The 24,419-nt window shown below is 32.8% G+C and overlaps 2 pseudogenes across 2 annotated transcripts; one reads left to right on the top strand and one right to left on the bottom strand.

The window, feature by feature from the left end:
* The first annotated feature begins 3,620 nt into the window (after window positions 1–3,620).
* LOC114277397 (GDSL esterase/lipase At4g01130-like) lies at window positions 3,621–10,461 on the top strand (annotated as a pseudogene). The gene is made up of 6 exons (XR_014330165.1): window positions 3,621–3,912; window positions 4,138–4,314; window positions 5,786–5,995; window positions 6,824–6,981; window positions 9,016–9,287; window positions 10,138–10,461. The product of XR_014330165.1 is annotated as a GDSL esterase/lipase At4g01130-like (transcript).
* A 101-nt stretch (window positions 10,462–10,562) lies between these two features.
* On the bottom strand, window positions 10,563–17,081 carry LOC145790872 (GDSL esterase/lipase At4g01130-like; annotated as a pseudogene). The gene is made up of 5 exons (XR_014330166.1): window positions 16,701–17,081; window positions 15,019–15,228; window positions 14,040–14,197; window positions 11,737–12,007; window positions 10,563–10,886 (listed from the first exon to the last, which is right to left on the bottom strand). The product of XR_014330166.1 is annotated as a GDSL esterase/lipase At4g01130-like (transcript).
* Window positions 17,082–24,419: the final 7,338 nt, after the last annotated feature.

Below are 24,419 nucleotides of genomic sequence, written 5' to 3'. Positions count from 1 at the left end.
TTCATGTATGGTACCTCAAAACCAGTTTCTCGTACTATAGTCGCACTCTAGTTTTATAGGGAATGGAGAGGAATGTGCTCAACCCTACTATTCCATGTGGTGGACCCACTTTCAGACCACCCACGTTTGTTGTGGCACACCCTAGCTTTATAGGGAATGGAGGGGAATGTGCTCAACCCTACTATTAGGACTTGGAAGGATCAACTACACTTAGGACTTGTAACTTATTATTACCTTTAATTATTTTATAATTAAGTATTCAAATTAATTTACATATATTTTAACTTATTTCAAAATTTTAAAATTAACAATTAAAAAAACTCCAGTATCCTTTAGAGTAATTCGAATTTGAAATTTTAAATCTTATTTTTAAATTTTTATCGTTCAACTAACTCTTTAAATTTTGACTTATAATTAAGATTAGCTAAGCAGTTGGAGCATTTTTTTTTATGTAGCATGATGCTTGAATTTGAGTTTTACCAGTTATGATCAGTAATTTCCTTTCTCTCCAAAGTGTTGACAATATAAATATATATTAAGTGTTACAAAAATTATATAAACTCTTACAATGTAACCAACCTATTTTCGATATAATTTTTTTAAAATTAAAAATTAATAATAAGAAAATAATAGTTAAAAACATCCTTTCAGTTTTCAGTTGAACTTATTTAAATTATTTTTGTATCATAAGTTACGAAACACATTAATACAACCTTGTAAAATAAAATAAAAAAATTGTAAGTATCTCAATTAACTGTATCAAACTGGGCTTAATTGTATCATATATATTGTTGCATTTTTCAAAAAAAAAAAAAAAAAAAAAAAAAACTTTTAAAGAGGGGGTAGGTTTAGGTGTAGGTATAGAAAGCCAGGTATAGGTAGAAACCTTTCAATCAAAACAAGATTCAACGGATGAAATTTGAACAAGAATAGTTATAAATGGGTAAGCATGCAAAGTATAATAGGACAAGTGAGTGAATCCAATTTAGTCTAATTGTACTCAATCTTGATTAGCTTCTGCTTCATAATTATTTCCTTTTAAAATATTTATATGTTATAGCTTATTAGGGTGTTGCCTTGATCATCGGAGGGTCCTCCCGACCTATCCTGGTCGGGAATGATCACTGATATTGTGGTATGTCTTTATAGAGTACAAAGGATTGGACGCACCATCTCACTTTCCATATGGAGATAATTTTACCTTCCACAAATCCATAGGTCCTATTAAAATAGAAATTATATAAAAAGGTAGTCCCTTATATATTTGGATTTAATTTTTTAGAGATAAAAGTGGAATTCTCAAAATGTGAAATTATACATTTAGACAATCTACACTATAGAGGTTTGGATTTTCTATCACTTTGGAACAAATCTCACATTATAAACAAAAACGTAATACTTCAACGTAATACTTCAATGTAATACACTAAAAAACTCTCTGGTGTATTTTTGTCAAATGTAACAAAATAATGCTCTAAAAAATTTCTTAGAGTATTTTTTTCCAAACATAACACTCCAATTAATGTAATACATTAAAAAACTATTTGTACTTTTCTCAAACGTAACACTCCAATCAATGTAACACACTAAAACTTCAAATGTGAAATAAGAATTGAAATTAACCACACCATTACAATTACACCAACATTACCAAAACACTCATACTAATAAGAATGGACATGTTACACCCATACAAATAAGAATTGAAATTAACTACACCATTACAATTACACAAACATTACCAAAACACGCATGTAACACAAACAGCTGATGGGCTAAAACAATGACAGCCAGTGTGTTGTGTACAATGTTACGACCCCCCAGACGAATGTGATACCTCCTAAAATCATCGCACACAGAAAAATAAACAAAAAAAAAAAAAAAAACACACCACAAACGTGTGGCACACTACATATGTACATAATAGACGTACTAACATCATGTGATACATTAATGATGACCCAAAACGTTTTCCGTCAAAAAACCAACATAAACAAAACAACACAATCACATTTAATCATCTGCCCGACCAGTCCAACGAAACACAATAAACAACACAACAAAACACAACAACGAATCATCGTAACGACAAAAATGGGTCCCAATAATGAAGCAACACACCAAACCAACCGCAGAAACCAACTCAACAAAATGCAAAAAACATTAAACATAAAACATAACAAACCAATGCATGTACCTTGCGATAATTCCACCCAGGATCGGAACAAACAAACTCCGTACTTCCCCTGCCAAAACACCCAGGGCCGGCCCTGAGTTCGTCGAAGCCTAAGGCGAATTTCGGAAATTGGAGCCCTTTTATATTGAAAAAAAATTCATGAATAAAACGATAAGTTACAATTTTTTTATTTGTTTGTAACCATAAAAAAATTTACTTACACATATAATCATTAAAATTATAAATAAAACAATTTAATAAAACAAAATTAGAACAAAAAAATTAGGAAAAAATTATTCAATTAAAATTGATAAAGGCCTAGGTAAAAAAATTTGAGCAAAATTATTTATTCCACTAAAATCTAATAGATAAAGAAGGTAAAAATAAAAAATAAAACAAATAGGGCCCATATATTATATGTATTATTTTTCTTGAGCCCAAACACTTTTTTTTTTAATATATATTTTCATTTTAATAAATATGGACCAAACTACACTTATAAATAAATATGGAGTAAATCAAACATATGGACCCAAAAAAATATTTTGGGACCCTTTAAATTGATCCTAAAAAAAAAAAAAAAAAAAACATTGAGCCTATAATATTTTACCAAATTTAGGGGCCCTATGTTATATATGTTTATATGTTTTACCAAATTTAGGGGCCCTATTGTTTTTTATTTATTTATTTATATATTTTCATTTTAATAAATATGGGCCAAACACATTTATAAATAAATATGGGCTAAATTATACATGGGCCCAATAAAACATTTGGGGCCTTTTAAATTGATCTTAAAACCAAAAAAAAGGTTAAACCTATAACAATTTTTTAAATTTGAGAGCCCTATTTTGAGCCAAAATATGAGGCCTAAGGCACAAGCCTTACCTGCTTTAGGGCAGGGCCGGCCCTGAAAACACCACACCACCAAAAAAATGAGTTTCAACACCCGATGCCGAACACGTTCAACATCCACCCAGCAAATGTTACCAAAATGACCCACCCAAATCCCCAAAAAATATCCCAACACACATAACATTTCCATTTCTGTTTCACAATGACTAAAAGATTTGGAAAAAATATTCACAAAAGGGCAATCAAGTAAACTCAAATGGCACCAAATTAAATAAATCCTCCTTTCCAAAAATAAAAATAACTAATTCATTTAAAAGAAAACTCTTAAAACTAAATGAATCACTATTCTCCCAAATGAGATTCATAGGTAAATTTTCCTAGTTTTTTTTTATTATTGATTTGGGTGAATGGTCTCCAAGACTCCAATTAGACTATATGAACAAAAATAAAAAATAAAAAATGCATATTAAATAAATTAAATTGATAATTAAAAGATAAAAGAAAATAATAATAATAATAATAATTTAGAGGATAGAAATAAAATTGACAGCATTACCTATTTAAACCCATTGATCGTGCTAAAGGTTTCAAATGATTCAAAACAAAACAAAGCTTTCTTCAATTAAAAAAGAAGAAGAAGAAGGTTTGTCATATTGCCAACTAATACAATTTATACGCTTTGGTGGTATTGAAGGTATCAAAGATTCAACAAGAATTAAGATTTCTCTAAGATATCAAAAGATTCAAAGCTATGAGGATGGTTATGGGTTTATGGGTTCTATTTGTTGTTGGGTTTGTTAGCAAGTGTGTAGATGGGTTTGAGTATTTCAATCTGACAGAGCTTCGATTTGAATCTTTCTATGGAGTCTCTGCTTCCAACGGTAATAATTCTCTGCTGCAAAATCTTTCTTCTTCTTCTTCTGTTTTCTTTCTTTTTATTTTTTAATTGAATCTTCTACATTATGGCCACTTTATGGATTTGCTGCTAATTGTAGAATCTTAAGCTAACTATGCGTAATTCTATATTGATTGATGTTTATGGCAAAACACTCTTAAAAATTTCCGGCGACTCTTAGCCGTTTTTACGATGTTTATGGCAATATCAGGACGACTAGCAGATTGCAAATGTGCTTTTGAGGCTATTTTCAACTTTGGCGATTCGAATTCCGACACGGGCGGGTTTTGGGCAGCTTTTCCCGCACAGTCCGGGCCTTATGGGATGACCTACTTCAAGAAACCGGCCGGTCGGGCTACTGATGGGAGGCTCATGATTGATTTCTTAGGTAAATTTTTAGATAATTAATTTCTTTATTGAGTTAATTTCTTTGCAAACTTGCATTTTCTTTGTTGGAAGATAGAAATTGATGCACAAGTTATCTCATTGTGAAATGTCAAGTGTGAACACACACACACACAGAGATGCCAGGCACACTTTCTTGCATTTTCTTTTCAGCCAAACAGTGAGCATAATGGTTCTCTTAGGATGAGGATCCATTTGGCTGATATGAACATTGGCATTTTTTGTTTGTGTTGTTGAACTGTGTTCACACAAATAGTGCAGTTGTCTTGTTCTTCATTGGATCTTCTATTATCTTTTTAGTGCTCAACTACTTTTCAAAGACACAATCTCCAGAGTGTTTAATGATTTAATTATATACTAAAAATTAATTAATTTTTGTTAAATCATTAAACTAAAAAATTATTAACCATGAGTGGAGAGACTTCTGAAATATTAACTAAGTTTTGGAAAAATTATCACATAGGTTTACCTCATATCCTACCTGATATGTTCATACAATTCTATTGGTTTCATACCTATTATTTTTTTATTATTTCTTGTACATTGCATAAAATAACCAATAGATAATTGAAAAAATACACAACATAATTGAAAATTTTAAAAGATAAAATAATTCCCCCTAAGGTTTAAGTGACTTAAAAAATAATGTGGTATAATTTTAATAGTAAAAAAATAGTAATAAGTTGGGTTGTTCGATGTCATCATCATGTATAGTTTCAATTGTGAGATAAGTCAAGGCTAAGTAGGTTTCACATTTTTTTTTTATTGGTCCATATCCATATGAGATAGTTTTGGAACGATGTGAATCACTTACCCAAAATGAGGCCCATTTTAACATCCAATGGTACCCCCAAAATGGCCTCCCAAGTTTTCAATTTGGTTGGCATCACATCAATTTTGATATTAAAAATCTAGCAAGCTCCCAAAATTCTGTCTCAATATAATTTTAGTCATATCATTATATTTTGAGATTTTCATGAATGAGAATTCTTAATATCTCATATTGAAATAGAGAAACAGAGATAATTGAAAACAAATGATCTCTTAACCAATCTAGTTAGATAATCTTATTTCGAGCAGTAAAATCTCTATTCAAATCTATTTTGTCCCTTTTCTCCTACCAACTCTAAGATTCACTTTCTCCTACCACTTCTAAGATTCATTGTGTGATTTGATTGAAAGGATGATTTAGGCAGATGATCCGATTTTATTAGAATAGCACTTCAACGTTTAATCAAGCATAACATTAGATAAATTAAAACAAATGATACTTGAAAAGTAGCCATTATTGGGTCCTATCACTTTATAAACAAAAAAACCCATCATTGTAATTTACATTTTCAAGATTATTATTACTACATTCTGATATACAATTCTGTATAGTTTTTTTATTTGTGAATCACTTTTTAGCAATTTTTTAATGGTCAATTAACATTGTGTTTTTTTCTTGGTAGCTCAAGCTCTAGGGTTGCCATTTTTGAGCCCATATTTGCAATCAATTGGATCAGATTACAGACATGGGGCCAACTTTGCAACATCGGCATCAACAGTTCTCCTGCCAAAAAGTTCCCTATTTGTCTCTGGGCTAAGCCCTTTTACTCTGGCCATTCAGCTCAACCAAATGAAGCATTTCAAGGTTAAAGTTGATGAACCTCAATCTAATGGTAAAAATCGAGTGCACCATGGTGCTTCTACATTCAATTGATTATTTTGTCTACTCTTATTTGGGTGGAGAATATTTTTGACATTTTTTAATATTTAGTATGATGAAAAGTGAAGTCAATAGAAAGTATTTTCTATTGTCATTAAAAAACTGAGTTAATTTTAGCTGAAAGAATCTTTTACCACCACCACTTACAATCATTGTCGTTGCCACCACCTTTGCTTCACCCACACCACCTTACTATCACTACTAGAACCACCAATACTATGATTTTCAAGATTACAACCAAACACAACAAAGTGTTTTTTTGGCAGAAGACGTTTTTTGAAAAATATGTTTGATAAAATGATGCATAACATTATATATTTTTATTTTATATTTTATAATTAATATTTAGTTAGGCATATTTAATTTAGTATATAATAGTATAGATTTATTTAATTTCTTAATTTTGATTTGATGCAATTTTTGTATTCTATTAGCTATGATTTTTATTTCTTATTTTATTAGTTTCTTATTCTCCAAGAAATAGGTTAACTATAAAGTTGTAAGCCTTAGAGTTATGGAGTTGAAGTTGATATTTGATTAATAAAAATTTAGAGTTTTCTTAATGTTATTCGTTCGTAGAGAGAATATTTTTAATTCGAATTTGGTCGTGGTTCAAATTTGTTCTTTGCTCTTTTTTTCGATACGCTTTCCTACATCATAAAATATATATATTTTTTAAAAATGATTTTTATCAAAAAAAAAAAAAAATGTATACTTCTAATGAGAATGTGAACTTTATTTTTTTTTAGGTAGATAACTTTGAATGTTGATTGATTTACAGGATCAAACAATCTTTCACAGACAGGCATATTTGGAAAATTAATATTCATGTTCTATATTGGTTAGATTGACTTCACTTCCAACTTAGGATCTCTTGGCATGAGTGGGTCAAAGATTATGCTTTCTCAAGTGGTTTCCCAAATTGCCGCCACCATTAAGGTCAGCATTTTCACCGACTTGGGTTTTGTCAATATGGTATAAATTCACAATAAAAATGCTAAAAACACATTACTTTGTTATGCATTTCACCAGAATGAATGTAATTTTGTGCACCCTTTTTTTAAATTGTTTTTTAGTGGAAAATTTTGCGTTTTTAGCACTAATGTTTGTGAAAAAAATTATATGGACTCAATAGACAAATATACTTAATCTTGCATTAAAATGGAGTTGTTGACAATATTACATTCGTCCCAGATAATGTTTTCATTCCAGTAAAATGAATGCACTACTGCTAGTGCTACATTCTGTAGACTTTTTAAAAAAAATTATGTGTTTCTTTTTATTGATTTACAATATATCACAAAATTAGGTTGCATAATAAATGGACCAATGACTTGAATATATATATCATGAAATTTGGTACTTAGTGGTGTTTTAGAAAGTTGGTAAAAAGTTAATTTTTTGACTTTTTTTGACAAAAAACTAAGTTATTTTGGGTAAAAAAATTGACTTTTTTTAACTAAAAACACTAAAATATCAAAAAATTAGTTTTTTTTAGTGTGTTTCTAAAAGACCCCTAATCTTGCACCAAAGTGGAGTACGGGTAGCACTGCATTTGATCTTGATAGGGCTCACACTCAAGGAGAATGAATGCACTGTTGTCAGAACTACACTCACCGCACTTTTATCAAAAAGTTTAGAATAAATTTTACTTTACTTCTTTTGATTTTGAACCATATGCAATTTATTCTTAATGTTTAGAAATTAACTATATAGCTCCTATATGATTTGTAAATTAAAGTCTACCGTTTATTTTTTCATCCAAATTAACTGACTATCGGTTCACAAGCTCATGAAGAGAATAAGTTTTATTTAAAACTAAAATACCCTTACACATCTTTAAATTTACAAAAACACGCCATTCTTCCCTAAACCTATATATATACACACATACATACACATAAATTTTTTTTTTTTTTTTCATTTGTTCTCTAATGGCTACCACTGTATGTATCAATGAAGTTTGTTGGGTCAAAACAGTGGCAAGCAATCAACAAAAACTTTCTAGTGGGTTTGATTTCATTATTCAATTTTTGATTATGGTTGGTAGGTTTGATTAGCTTGATTGTGTTATGAACTTTGGTTGACGTATGGTGGGCTTTTCACTGGACTCTGTTTTGCTATGGGTGACTAATCTTGATTTGATTACATGTGGTGATGGGTTTAATTTATTTGTTCAATTTTTAGTGAATTTCTGGTTGGTGGGTTTAATTACCTTGATTATGTTATGAGTTTTGGTTGAATACAGTGGGTTTTTCACCGGCCTGGTTTTCCAATGACTCTTGAAAACTGGTGAGCTTCGTCTTCTCAAATTGACTTCGGAGCTACGTGTGCGAAAACAATTTTAAAAAATTTGAAAACAACTTTCATGTTTGCTAAAAAGCTTGTATTTTTCAGAAAATTTCCAAAACAGTTCATAGAACAAGTATTATCTGAAAATGAAAACCCAACAAAATAATCCCAAAACATCAAAACTCACCAAAGGAAAAAAAGTGCAAGAACCAAACTGAATCAGAATCATAACTTGAAACACTTTGAGAACCAAATCCAAGAATAGAAACATTCACAAATCTGAACAAAAACCTTGATCAGAAATAGAAAAAAAGAGAAAAGATTGTGAATCTACAACTCCATGGATAGCTCCAGCCTTTTTGGTTGAATACGGTGGGTAATCCATGAGCAATTGACTTCCCATGGAAATTGTGCAAGTGTATTGGTGAGCAAGAGGAAGAAGACGAGAGTATAAAGGTTAATTTACATGTTTTGTTAATAGAAGTTAGTGTGCATTTTAGTTCACAAATCACGTGCAGGGTTATGTGATTATTTTTAAATAATAGGGAATAAACCGTGTATGACCCAAACCATAAGGGGTGAAGTGAAATTTGCTCAAAAATTTATATAATTTACAATGTCCACCAAACTTAGACCGCATAATATATGGTCTAGTGACCTTAATGTTTGTGGAAATTCAAGGAATTATACGGGCTAGGAGGACGGACATTTCTGGTACTTAATCTAGCACCGGTGGGTTGTTACCCGTTGTTTTTGGCGGGGCTACCACACAATAGCTCCGACCTTGACGCATTCGGATGCGTAATTTCCTATAACAATGCAGTGGTGGACTACAACAACATGTTGAAGGAAGCTCTGAATCAAACCAGACAAGCAATCCCAGATGCTTCTCTGATATATGTGGATACTCATGCTGTTCTGCTGGAGCTCTTCCAGCACCCCACATCTCATGGTATGGTTCGATTCAAACCAATGCCTCAAAAAAGTCACATAACTCATATCATACCATGTGTATCTTCAATTTATGGGATTGACAACTAATGTATACATGTTCTAGTAAAATTTTGTCCTTGAATCACTTCATTATTTGGAAACAACATTAATCGTTAGATTTTCAACTATATTATATAGGACATTTTCATAATTGTTAAATTTATTCAATTTAAATTCTTAATTATGACATATAAGACATTTTTTAAAAACTGGTATGTTTTATTATATAAATAATAATAATTAGAATTGCTTACAAAGTTGGTACTACTTATACTTTTATAAAAGTTGCAAACGTGAGATTTTAAATTTGTGGATTGTTTATGAAAGAAAAAGATAAAATAATAAGTAAGATTAGTTTAGTTGGCCAGAATTTTTGCACTAAATTACAAGGTTAAGAATTTGATTCCCTGTTCCTTATACTACAGGCTTGAAAAAAAGAAAAGAAAAAGAAAAAGCAAGAGATAAATAAAAAATTTTCCCACCTTTCCTTTCTTTTTTATTTTCTCTCCACAAATTCTTCATGAATACACTAGGGAAAAGTGAGGAAGTTGAAACCATAGTCTTCTACCTTGAAACCCTACTATTCATCCAAAAGGGGTTCTTTCCTTGAATCCATATAGAGATAAGAGATATTATTTCTCTGTAATTTTACAATAATGTTAAAAGTATTAACTAATGTACTTACAAACATGCCAACTATATCATATTGCAATTTATGTTTTTGTTGCCACTATTTATTTTTCATTATTTTGACACACAAATAGAACAAGTTCAAGGTTGTCACACTCACATGTTTGATGATGAAACATGATTGAAGTATGGTCCAAGAGCATGTTGTGGATATGGGGATGGAGATTACAATTTTGACCCTAAGGTGTACTGTGGAAACACTAAGGTGATCAATGGGAGTACTCTCACAGCAACAGCTTGTAGTGATCCGTACAACTATGTGCGTTGGGATGGAATACATGCCCTGAGGCTGCAAACAAGCTTGTCACATATGGTATTCTCAATGGCTCTTACTTTGATCCTCCATTTCCTCTTCATTAGCTTTGTGATCTCAAACCTATAGACTAATGTATTTATCTTTCTAAACTTAGGATTGTAATAAATAATACAACAATGGGTTAATTTATTACAACAATGGGTTAATTTATTGTATTATTTATTACAATCCATTGTTGTATTATTTATTACAATCCATTGTTGTATTATTTATTACAATTCATGGGTGAAATTAACCCATTATTGTATTATTTATTACAATCCTAAGTTCAGAAAGATAAATACATTAGTCTATAGGTTTGAGATCACAAAGCTGATGAAGAGGAAATGGAGGATCAAAGTAAGAGCCATTGAGAATAGCATATGTGACAAGCTTGTTTGCAGCCTCAGGGCATGTATTCCATCCCAACTCACATAGTTGTACGGATCACTATAAGCTGTTGCTGTGAGAGTACTCCCATTGATCACCTTAGTGTTTCCACAGTACACCTTAGGGTCAAAATTGTAATCTCCATCCCCATATCCACAACATGCTCTTCGACCATACTTCAATTCTGTTTCATCATCAAACATGTGAGTGTGACAACCTTGAACTTGTTCTATTCGTGTGTCAAAATAATGAAAAATAAATAATGGCAACAAAAACATAAATTGCAATATGATATAGTTGGCATGTTTGCAAGTACATTAGTTAATACTTTTAACATTATTGTAAAATTACAGAGAAATAATATCTCTTATCTCTATATGGATTCAAGGAAAGAACCCCTTTTGGATGAATAGTAGGGTTTCAAGGTAGAAGACTATGGTTTCAACTTCCTCACTTTTCCCTAGTGTATTCATGAAGAATTTGTGGAGAGAAAATAAAAAAGAAAGGAAATGTGGGAAACTTTTTTATTTATCTCTTGCTTTTTCTTTTTCTTTTTTTTTTTTCAAGCCTGTAGTATAAGGAACAGTGAATCAAATTCTTAACCTTGTAATTTAGTGCAAAAGTTCTGGCCAACTAGACTAATCTTACTTATTATTTTATCTTTTTCTTTCATAAACAATCCACAAATTTAAAATCTCACGTTTGCAACTTTTATAAAAGTATAAGTAGTACCAACTTTGTAAGCAATTCTAATTATTATTATTTATATAATAAAACATACCAGTTTTTAAAAAATGTCTTATATGCCATAATTAAGAATTTAAATTGAATAAATTTAACAATTATGAAAATGTCCTATATAATATAGTTGAAAATCTAACGATTAATGTTGTTTCCAAATAATGAAGTGATTCAAGGACATAATTTTACTAGTACATGTATACATTAGTTGTCAATCCCATAAATTGAAGATACACATGGTATGATATGAGTTATGTGACTTTTTTGAGGCATTGGTTTGAATCGAACCATACCATGAGATGTGGGGTGCTGGAAGAGCTCCAGTAGAACAGCATGAGTATCCACATATATCAGAGAAGCATCTGGGATTGCTTGTCTGGTTTGATTCAGAGCTTCCTTCAACATGTTGTTGTAGTCCACCACTGCATTGTTATAGGAAATTACGCATCCGAATGCGTCAAGGTCGAAGCTGTTGTGTGGTAGCTCCGCCAAAAACAACGGGTAACAACCCACCGGTGCTAGATTAAGTACCAGAAATGTCCGTCCTCCTAGCCCATATAATTCCTTGAATTTCCACAATCATTAAGGTCACTAGACCATATATTATGCAGTCTAAGTTTGGTGGACATTGTAAATTATATAAATTTTTGAGCAAATTTCACTTCACCTCTTATGGTTTGGGTCATACACGGTTTATTCCCTATTATTTAAAAATAATCACATAACCCTGCACGTGATTTGTGAACTAAAATGCACACTAACTTCTATTAACAAAACATGTAAATTAACCTTTATGCTCTCGTCTTCTTCCTCTTGCTCACCAATACACTTGCACAATTTCCATGGGAAGTCAATTGCTCATGGATTACTCACCGTATTTAACCAAAAAGGCTGGAGTTGTCCATGGAGTTGTAGATTCACAATATTTTCTCTTTTTTTCTATTTCTGATCAGGGTTTTTGTTCAGATTTGTGAATGTTTCTATTCTTGGATTTGGTTCTCAAAGTGTTTCAAGTTATGATTCTGATTCAGTTTGGTTCTTGCACTTTTTTTCCTTCAGTGGGTTTTGATGTTTTGGGATTATTTTGTTGGGTTTTCATTTTCGGATAATACTTGTTCTATGAACTGTTTTGGAAATTTTCTGAAAAATACAAGCTTTTTAGCAAACATGAAAGTTGTTTTCAAATTTTTTAAAATTGTTTTCGCACACGTAGCTCCGAAGTCAATTTGAGAAGACGAAGCTCACCAGTTTTCAAGAGTCATTGGAAAACCAGGCCGGTGAAAAACCCACTGTATTCAACCAAAATTCATAACATAATCAAGGTAATTAAACCCACCAACCAGAAATTCAATAAAAATTGAACAAAGAAATTAAACCCATCACCACATGTAATCAAATCAAGATTAGTCACCCATAGCAAAACAGAGTCCAGTGAAAAGCCCACCATACGTCAACCAAAGTTCATAACACAATCAAGCTAATCAAACCTACCAACCATAATAAAAAATTGAATAATGAAATCAAACCCACTAGAAAGTTTTTGTTGATTGCTTGCCACTGTTTTTGACTCAACAAACTTCATTGATACATACAGTGGTAGCCATTAGAGGACAAATGAAAAAAAAAAAAAATTTATGTGTATGTGTGTGTGTATATATATAGGTTTAGGGAAGAATAGCATGTTTTTGTAAATTTAAAGATGTGTAAGGGTATTTTAGTTTTAAATAAAACTTATTCTCTTCATGAGCTTGTGAACCGATAGTCAGTTAATTTGGATGAAAAAATAAACGGTAGACTTTAGTTTACAAATCATATAGGAGTTATATAGTTAATTTCTAAACATTAAAAATAAATTGCATATGGTTCAAAATCATAAGAAGTAAAGTAAAATTTATTCTAAACTTTTTGATACAAGTGCGGTGAGTGTAGTTCTGACAATAGTGCATTCATTCTCCTTGAGTGTGAGCCCTATCAAGATCAAATGCAGTGCTACCCGTACTCCACTTTGGTGCAAGATTAGGGGTCTTTTAGAAACACACTAAAAAAAACTAATTTTTTGATATTTTAGTGTTTTTAGTTAAAAAAGTCAGTTTTTTTTACCCAAAATAACTTAGTTTTTTGTCAAAAAAGTCAAAAAATTAACTTTTTACCAACTTTCTAAAACACCACTAAGTACCAAATTTCATGATATATATATTCAAGTCATTGGCCCATTTATTATGCAACCTAATTTTGTGATATATTGTAAATCAATAAAAAGAAACACATAATTTTTTTTAAAAAGTCTACAGAATATAACACTAGCAGTAGTGCATTCATTTTACTGGAATGTAAACTTTATCTGGGACGAATGTAATATTGTCAACAACTCCATTTTAATGCAAGATTAAGTATATTTGTCTATTGAGTCCATATAATTTTTTTCACAAACATTAATGCTAAAAACACAAAATTTTCCACTAAAAAACAATTTAAAAAAAGGGTGCACAAAATTACATTCATTCTGGTGAAATGTATAACAAAGTAATGTGTTTTTAGCATTTTTATTGTGAATTTATACTATATTGACAAAACCCAAGTCGGTGAAAATGCTGACCTTAATGGTGGCGGCAATTTGGGAAACCAATTGAGAAAGCATAATCTTTGACCCACTCATGCCAAGAGATCCTAAGTTGGAAGTGAAGTCAATCTGACCAATATAGAACGTGAATATTGATTTTCCAAATATGTCTGTCTGTGAAAGATTGTTTGATCCTGTAAATCAATCAACATTCAAAGTTATCTACCTAAAAAAAATAAAGTTCACATTCTCATTAGAAGTATACATTTTTTTTTTTTTGATAAAAATCATTTAAAAAAAAAATATTTTATGATGTAGGGAAGCGCATCGAAAAAAAGGGCAAAGAACAAAATTGAACCACGACCAAATTCGAATTAAAAATATTCTCTCTACGAACGAATAACATTAAGAAAACTCTAAATTTTTATTAATCAAATATCAACTTCAACTCCATAACTCTAAGGCCTACAACTTTATAGTTAACCTATTTCTTGGAGAATAAGAAACTAATAAAATAAGAAATAAAAATCATAGCTAATAGAATACAAAAATTGCATAAAATGAAAATTAAGAAATTAAATAAATCTATATTATTATATACTAAATTAAATATGCCTAACTAAATATTAATTATAAAATATAAAATAAAAATATATAATGTTATGCATCATTTTATCAAACATATTTTTCAAAAAACGTCTTCTGCCAAAAAAACACGTTGTTGTGTTTAGTTGTAATCTTGAAAATCATAGTATTGGTGGTTCTCGTAGTGATAGTAAGGTGGTGTGGGTGAAGCAAAGGTGGTGGCAACGACAATGATTGTAAGTGGTGGTGGTAAAAGATGCTTTCAGCCAAAATTAACTTGGTTTTTTAATGACAATAGAAAATACTTTCTATTGACTTCACTTTTCATCATACTAAATATTAAAAAATGTCAAAAATATTCTCCACCCAAATAAGAGTAGACAAAATAATCAATTGAATGTAGAAGCACCATGGTGCACTCGATTTTTACCATTAGATTGAGGTTCATCAACTTTAACCTTGAAATGCTTCATTTGGTTGAGCTGACTGGCCAGAGTAAAAGGGCTTAGCCCAGAGACAAATAGGGAACTTTTTGGCAGGAGAACTGTTGATGCCGATGTTGCAAAGTTGGCCCCATGTCTGTAATCTGATCCAATTGATTGCAAATATGGGCTCAAAAATGGCAACCCTAGAGCTTGAGCTACCAAGAAAAAAACACAATGTTAATTGACCATTAAAAAATTGCTAAAAAGTGATTCACAAATAAAAAAACTATACAGAATTGTATATCAGAATGTAGTAATAATAATCTTGAAAATGTAAATTACAATGATGGGTTTTTTTGTTTATAAAGTGATAGGACCCAATAATGGCTACTTTTCAAGTATCATTTGTTTTAATTTATCTAATGTTATGCTTGATTAAACGTTGAAGTGCTATTCTAATAAGATCGGATCATCTGCCTAAATCATCCTTTCAATCAAATCACACAATGAATCTTAGAAGTGGTAGGAGAAAGTGAATCTTAGAGTTGGTAGGAGAAAAGGGACAAAATAGATTTGAATAGAGATTTTACTGCTCGAAATAAGATTATCTAACTAGATTGGTTAAGAGATCATTTGTTTTCAATTATCTCTGTTTCTCTATTTCAATATGAGATATTAAGAATTCTCATTCATGAAAATCTCAAAATATAATGATATGACTAAAATTATATTGAGACAGAATTTTGGGAGCTTGCTAGATTTTTAATATCAAAATTGATGTGATGCCAACCAAATTGAAAACTTGGGAGGCCATTTTGGGGGTACCATTGGATGTTAAAATGGGCCTCATTTTGGGTAAGTGATTCACATCGTTCCAAAACTATCTCATATGGATATGGACCAATAAAAAAAAAAATGTGAAACCTACTTAGCCTTGACTTATCTCACAATTGAAACTATACATGATGATGACATCGAACAACCCAACTTATTATTATTTTTTTACTATTAAAATTATACCACATTATTTTTTAAGTCACTTAAACCTTAGGGGGAATTATTTTATCTTTTAAAATTTTCAATTATGTTGTGTGTTTTTTCAATTATCTATTGGTTATTTTATGCAATGTACAAGAAATAATAAAAAAATAATAGGTATGAAACCAATAGAATTGTATGAACATATCAGGTAGGATATGAGGTAAACCCATGTGATAATTTTTCCAAAACTTAGTTAATATTTCAGAAGTCTCTCCACTCATGGTTAATAATTTTTTAGTTTAATGATTTAACAAAAATTAATTAATTTTTAGTATATAATTAAATCATTAAACACTCTGGAGATTGTGTCTTTGAAAAGTAGTTGAGCACTAAAAAGATAATAGAAGATCCAATGAAGAACAAGACAACTGCACTATTTGTGTGAACACAGTTCAACAACACAAACAAAAAATGCCAATGTTCATATCAGCCAAATGGATCCTCATCCTAAGAGAACCATTATGCTCACTGTTTGGCTGAAAAGAAAATGCAAGAAAGTGTGCCTGGCATCTCTGTGTGTGTGTGTGTTCACACTTGACATTTCACAATGAGATAACTTGTGCATCAATTTCTATCTTCCAACAAAGAAAATGCAAGTTTGCAAAGAAATTAACTCAATAAAGAAATTAATTATCTAAAAATTTACCTAAGAAATCAATCATGAGCCTCCCATCAGTAGCCCGACTGGCCGGTTTCTTGAAGTAGGTCATCCCATAAGGCCCGGACTGTGTGGGAAAAGCTGCCCAAAACCCACCCGTGTCGGAATTCGAACCGCCAAAGTTGAAAGTAGCCTCAAAAGCACATTTGCAATCTGCTAGTCGTCCTGATATTGCCATAAACATCGTAAAAACGTCTAAGAGTCGCCGGAAAGTTACTGGAATTTGGAATGAGCAAAAACCTATTTGGGAAAGAGGTTGTTTTATCATATAAAAGTGCTAGAAAATGCCCACAAAGCTCATGAGATTGAGAGAACTTAGCTTTTTGTTGAATTATTGCACACTAGCCTTACATTCATATATAGGAGGAAGCAAACACTTTTTAGAGTAAGGACAGTGAGACACACACATGAAGTGCCGGCCCTGGGCATGGGCCAACAAGGCCATGGCCTAGGCCCCTCAAAATAGATCCAAAAAAGAGGCCCCCTTCTGTTATGGTTTAGTGTAATATATTAGGTATGTTTTAAGTTATAAAAAAAAAATTAAAGAAGGCCCAAACTAACTAAAAATAAATTGATCCATTAAAAAATTGAAAGGCCCATTCAAAAAAATTAACACTGTTATCCATGGAAAATAGACCCAAAAAAAGGGTCCTCCTATTATAGTTTATTGTAATATATTAGGTATATTTTAAATCCAAAAAAAAAAATTAAGGAAGACCCAAACTAACTTAAAATAAATTGACCCATTAAAAAATTGAAAGGCCCATTTAAAATAATTAGCATTGTTATCCATTGAAAATGATTTTGCAAAAAAACTAGATTATGTAAGTATGATTGATTTATTTGCTTCTAAAAATGCAAGAAGAGTGAGGATCAAGCGACACTTATTAATTGTTGTAATGTAATACTAAGTATTTTTTGTGATTTTGACGCAATTTTTTTGTCTTTTATCTTCATTTTTTTTTCATTCAATGAAAAAAAAAAATGTGAAGGGCCCTAAAAATTTATTAGTTGATTATTGGCTTTGGGCCCCGGAAATCTCAGGGCCAGGCCTACACACATGACCATGTAACTATTTGATTAAGAGCTGACTTATATCGAGCTCCCACTAAAACGAAATTTGAAGAGGGTATGTAGCGGTAGTAGCCTACTGATCTTATCCCATTACGGAAAGAAAAATGTTTGGGAGTTCTAAATTATGAGCTGTAAAGGAGCTTTAGAAGGTGGGCTCCACTCATTGATGTGATGTTTTGGTTTTAGATTTTATTTTTTCTTTTTCTTTTTTTTGAATTTTCACTTCATTAGTGCTTCCAAATTAGTGGGATAAATCATTGTTATTACTGAAAAGGGTAGGAAAAAATTCAGTATAATTGTGATATCATACCATCACCAACATATAGTACTATCATGTGTAATCCTTGGTGCCTCGAATTCACCTTGCCTCGCATGGTTTGAATTTCTGTTTACCGATCGTCCGGCCGGTCATTCGACCGTTTGTCCAGCAAAAAAGCTGACAACCGCGATTGTCACCTTGTCGATTGCGGCTGTCAACTTTTTTACCAAACAACTGGTGCACAAAAATTCAAGTCATTCGAGCTAAGGTCAAATTCGAGGTACGTAACATTGCTCTACTATCATTTAATAACGTATTACTATGTAGACATAATAAACTATATTATGTGTATATATGTGGTTACAAATTTATCTTAAAACATGTAATTATATTTGAATAATGAGATTCACTATCTTCAAGAGTAGCTCGCCTATTAAACAAGTTAAACAGTCTAATATTTAAAATAAAATATAAAAAAAAAACTCCTTAATTTTAAGATATTTCTAACAATAAATCTTACTATTATTAAATCACACCTTGTAAGAAAATAAGAAATATACAATTTTTTCATCAATCATTTTTGTCATTCTTATTGTCACGACCCAAACCCGCCCCTATGGGTTTAGCACCGTAACCGGCCAGTAATCTGTGATTACCAAAGGCCTGCTTAACAGTAATAACAATAATATAGAGTACAGCGGCTGGCGGAAGCCAAAACAGTAATCAAAGATGTCTAATGAGCTGTGACATGCTGTATGCAAAAAGACTTTTCATAACCTATTCACATTCAGAACAAAAACAGTATATACATACACCATTTACAGGCATTCAGGTTAGGGACCAAATCCCTACCATAACAGTACAGTAACAGTCTATACAGTCTATACAAAACAGAGACAGAAAAGGGGGAATCTAAAACACCCCGAAGCAGCCTTAGCTTGGTAGTGCTCAGAACCTCGCAGTGAGGCACGTTGGTTGGCTTGACAAAAAGGGAGTTTAAACCCCATGCCCCTAGCTCCGATCCGGTGCCTGGACACCTACGTATATATATAAACAGTGAGCTAAAGCCCAGTGAATAACATATGCGTAAAGAGGTTAAGAATGAATGTCCTTTCAGTATTGAAAATAGTCATTTATCAGTATATCAGTCATTCAGTTTGTGGCTCATATTTCATGCCATAATAGTCATTCAGAAACTATAATAATCATATGTGGTACATCCAATAGCAAAACAGTTCAGTACGTCTTAATAGACCGAACAGTCAGTTGATGGCCATCATATCAGTAAACAGTAGTGGTTCCAAACATGAGAACCGACAGAGATCTCTGTGACGGTAACAGTACAGTACAGTAACAGTAAATTGCTATGGATGCCACAAATATAGTTCGCAAATAGGACAAGCATTCATTCAGTAAGAAATATCATTTCAGAAAGCAGTACAGTTAATCATTCAGAAAATATTCATGATTGAATATATCTTTACAACATTGTTACTCACAGAGTTCTGGGCTACAGATAAGCTAGAGCGTCCTCGGATGCCACCCTACATAGTTACAGAACGAACACACACTAAGCTACACAGTTGAGAAATAATAACTTAATCCCTAATTTGACTCGGTGTGGTTCTACATCAATATCCTCATTAAGATACCTTAAACTAGGCCTAGGAATGCCTATGATGAAATGAGGATGCAAAGATGTACTTAAAAACACTTTTCAAAATTTTCAGAAAACAGGGGTCTCGCTCGAGCGTGGCTTTCTACGCTCGAGCAGACATGCAGACAAAGGATCTCCGCTCGAGCGTGACTTTCCTCGCTCGAGCGGACTGCAAAAGTACTGGATGCATGAAATTCACGCTCGACGGGCGCTCGACCCTCGCTCGAGCGTGCATTCGCTCGCTCGAGCGGACTGTAAACACATGCAAAGTGCTGGATACACGCATTTCACGCTTGAGCGTCAATTTCCTCGCTCGAGCGGACTGCATGAACACAAAGTGTACGCTCGAGCGTGGAGTTCCTCGCTTGAGCGTGGGTCCAAATTCTGGAATTTCCAGATTGAACCTCCAAGCTCAAAATCAATATTTAAAGCATCAAATTCGATCCTTTTGGGCTAATTTTATGGAAAACACTTGTAAACTCATAATATGACATGTTTCAAAAATCAATTTGAGAAATCAAAGCCCAAAGGTAGTTCAATTGAACACAAATTTCAAAGAAGTTTTCATGAACATGAAGAACAATGCAAATTCAACACATACATGGGTTCCTAGGAACTCCAATGTTACAAAACAAGATCAAATGCAATGTTTAACTTCAAAACATGGTGAGTTCATGGATCAAGACCAAAAATATGAACATGCATGAAGAAATCCTCATGAAACAACTTCAAAATTCAACAATATGAACATGCATGCATGATACAAGTTTCAATTCATCAATTTAAGACCAACTTATGACCTTAGGCTCCCATCGACCATGAACCATGCAAGAACTAACTTGAATTCACAAACAAGAAGGTAAATGTCCTACCTTAGGTCTCCAATTTCAAATGTAGAAGCTCAATTATGCAAATTTCCTTCAACTCTCTTAATCTCCAAGCCAAAACAAGATGAAATCAAGCTATCCCCTGTCTCTCTCTCTCTAGTCGGTTTGGTATAAGGAAATGGCTGAGGAAGAGGTATGAATTAAGTCTCAAATGTTTTATGAGATGGCCCATTAACATGGCATTTTGGTAAATAAGTCCAACTAATGCAATACGACATTATTTAATCTAATTTAATCATACAAAATCAAATTTCAATTAAACATACCATAAAATCATATAAATTCTAATTAACACAAAACACTAATCGGTTCCGGATTTGGCTGCCGATAGGGCCTTCAATTTGCAGTTTAGACATAATACATGAACAGATAATTCAACAGTCAACAGATAGAAATGCACTTAAGCTGTACACTCAATCAATTAGTTTAGGATTTCAGTCAATCAGTCAATTAACATGCTTAATCATACATTAGCACTAATTAGTGGACAGAGTTGTCACACTTATCTACCAAACTAACTAGGCATGTGAAGAAAAAAAAAGGTCAAAAATTGATAAGAGAGTGTTTTGGTGGGATTAGTGGGGACTTGTGTAGCCATCACTTTCCAGTGGGGACTTGTGCAGTCATTACTTTGTTGTATGCATATGCTGCTCTCATCACAATTGGCTGAGTGGACTCTGCTGACATTGTTTTTCTGCAATTTTGCAATTGATCATAAGTATCTATTCTACAAATAGAATAAAGTAAATAAAAATTTTTTGATATAAATTCTTTAGGTCAATTTGTTTCTATTCTAACTAGTTTTTATATCAGTCACTGTAACCACACACCATATGGGTTTGAACACACTTTCTAATATATATATATTTTTTTTAATATAAAGTGAAGGCTAGTAGTGTTGACACAAATATATCTCATATTTTGAATTGTTTCAAAATATCCCTAGTGGTGTTGACACAAATGTATCTGCAACATCAAGCATAACGCAGCGGAAAAATATTATCAGATTATACCTGAGGTGATAGAACCTGAAGCAAAGAATCTTGTGGGTAAATCACGTGTTTCCATAAATGCAAACAACGAACCCAGCAGTGGAGTGATACTATAGTATGAGTATCACCCACACAAGTCACAGTGCAGAGGCTGGATCGTTCTCATATGGGAGAGAGTTAGAGAGAGAGAGAGTCTAGGAAAAAAGGTTATGGGTAAAAACCACATAACGTATATGATATCAGTATATATCTTAACCATAGAATCTGATATATAAGCATATATATCAATCTATCCATATCAGTTGATATGATAGATATAGATATCATGAGTGGTTATCCAAATAAGTTTTGAATTCAAATTCAAACTTACTTGGATAAGGTTCAAAAGGGTTCAAAGGGTCATGCCACATGGGCGCCCAATTTCTGACATCTCCCACTCGCACATGAGTTGGCATGACACTGCCACATCTCTATCTCAATCTCCTCAAAAATGAACAATCTCATACTAGCCAATGCACCGTGCGACCGCTGAGAAACACCTACATGTGGGAGCTCTATACTAGAAACTCAAAATGAGCCAGCATAGAGACATCAACCCAAAAAGAATAGAAATAGTGTCTCATATACCCCAGACCCATCTAATTACACCGGTCCAAAAAACATCTCTAATCCCTCAAAAGAGCATATTTGACCCTCTCAATTCTTGCAATATATTCACATTCAATCTGCCTCAAACAAAGCGATGTGAGTTGCCGGCAATGAATATACAATAGTGGTGTAATACTAGATGATCTTCCATTTGCCCTCTTGTCATTTAGTTTAGGTTTGACCGCTTTCCCAGTGATGTCCCTTAAGGCCGAATCATACATGACCGCAGGCAACATACCAAAGTAGCAGAACGTCAACCCCTTACCTTATGACATAGTCAAAAGTCACAAAAGGCTACATAAATGAAAGTCATATCAATAATGACACGTAAGACTCACACGGTAAGGAAATAGGGATTCATTCTCTCACCTCATTACTCGATCGCCAAGCACATGTAGTATGAATACATGTTACGGTGGAGTAACTCTTCTAAAAGAGTGACGTCATACTCGATACACCGTACAGATCTTAGTCTAGTCGCTTTCTAGCGCCTAACCCGAATTCTCTATTTACTCGCCTTCCAAGAGCCAAATGAGATCTCGCATTTGGCTAATCATAGCAGGCACAACATGGAAAGTGGGTACTAACATCCATGTTTGGTCCTTGACACGACCTCATCTTGGTTGTAACCAAAGCGACATACATAGTGGATAATTTAAGCCTTTCTTGGCTCTAAATAAAAAATAAACCACTAGTTTCATCCTTGCTCGCTCTCAAGCGCCAAGGGCGATTGCTCGTGTGAGTGAGCCAATCTTGCCTGCTGACATCATCATCTGCTAATCATTATGACACAGACCATAATAGTGTCAACATCCCATCATCTCATAACAAATAAGTGATCGATTTTTTTTTTTAAAAAAAAAATGACCACAGCTTGCGCAATTCTAGATTCCAAACATAAGCCCTATCAGCACCTCTTGCGATAAGTATATACAATGGAATCCACCATGTGCGCCTCACATGAAGTGATTCAAGATCACTACCTCTTGCGCAATAACCTCTCTAAAGATGTTTTGGTGACCAATTTGCATTCATTCTAGATGTGCGCATTGAATCTTACAATGAGCAAATTAATATGCTACTAGTAAAGCATTTTATCCACAATCTAATGAGCATGGTCAATAGCTAAACAACTCAGTTGACCATTTACCAAAGATAACACTTATTATGCCGAATACGCCCACGTAGCGTACTTCAGGCTCTCACAACAAAAAAAAAAAAAAAAAATCAAGGAATATAGGTCATCTATTTCTCCCAAAGACAATCCAAGGATTCACTCAATAGCTAAGGCTCTGGCTTTTACCGATAGGTAAGTCAATGGGTTTGCAATTTTGCATCTAGAATCATTCTAGGATATTCCTTATGTAAGTCATCGAAGACAAACCGAGAATTTTCCCAAAACAATCCCTAAGGATCGTACATCCGAGCATATAAATTACATCACCCATGTCCATCATATCTAAAATAGAGGACTGCCCACCCTAAGTGGTGACAACCTCATAAATTCCTAGCTCATAATGACTAAGTAAGGAAAAAGTTCTTTTTGGACCATTGATCATGCCTCAGTGGTCTTCATCGATCATCGTCGGCCTATCATGGCTTGACGAAATCTAAGAACCACTATTTGGATAACTGTTTTAGGCTGTAAAAGATTTATTGGAATTAGCAACCTTTTTGCGCTCCTAACTTTTCACCATAAAAGCAGAAGGTAAATCCCTACGGATCTACTTATCCAATTCTCCAACGAGAAATTGGGTCACAATGTCCACAAATCAATGTTCCGAACTTATGTCAATCATAGCCTAAGTTGAAATAACCTCACTCCCCAGGAGGAAGTCTTCTCATGGTCTACACTTTTCTCAATGGTGCGACTTTTTGGTATCTAGCAAGCCTTATGCCTCAACAATGACTATCCAAATTGCGCATAACCTCATAACAGTTTCGCGTCATAATGGAAAGTCAACCAAATTATAGAAATTGTTAATCCTCAAAGACTTTGTCTTAAACTGCGTAACATTGATCCACTTTCTAAAAACAGGGGACTAGAGCCTTTGGCATTATCCTAGGCTCTTTATCATCTTGCGGAGCAATCATGAATGTTTCCTTCTCAATCACCCAGTGATGACGTGAAAAATTTTCACATTCGCTACCACGCAACTAAGAATGTAGAGTATTCTTCTCTAATGGAAT

This window comes from Camellia sinensis, chromosome 5 (assembly GCF_055761805.1).
Source record: "Camellia sinensis isolate YWXY chromosome 5, ASM5576180v1, whole genome shotgun sequence".
Lineage (NCBI taxonomy): Eukaryota > Viridiplantae > Streptophyta > Magnoliopsida > Ericales > Theaceae > Camellia > Camellia sinensis.
This window is presented reverse-complemented; position numbering and strand designations above follow the sequence as displayed.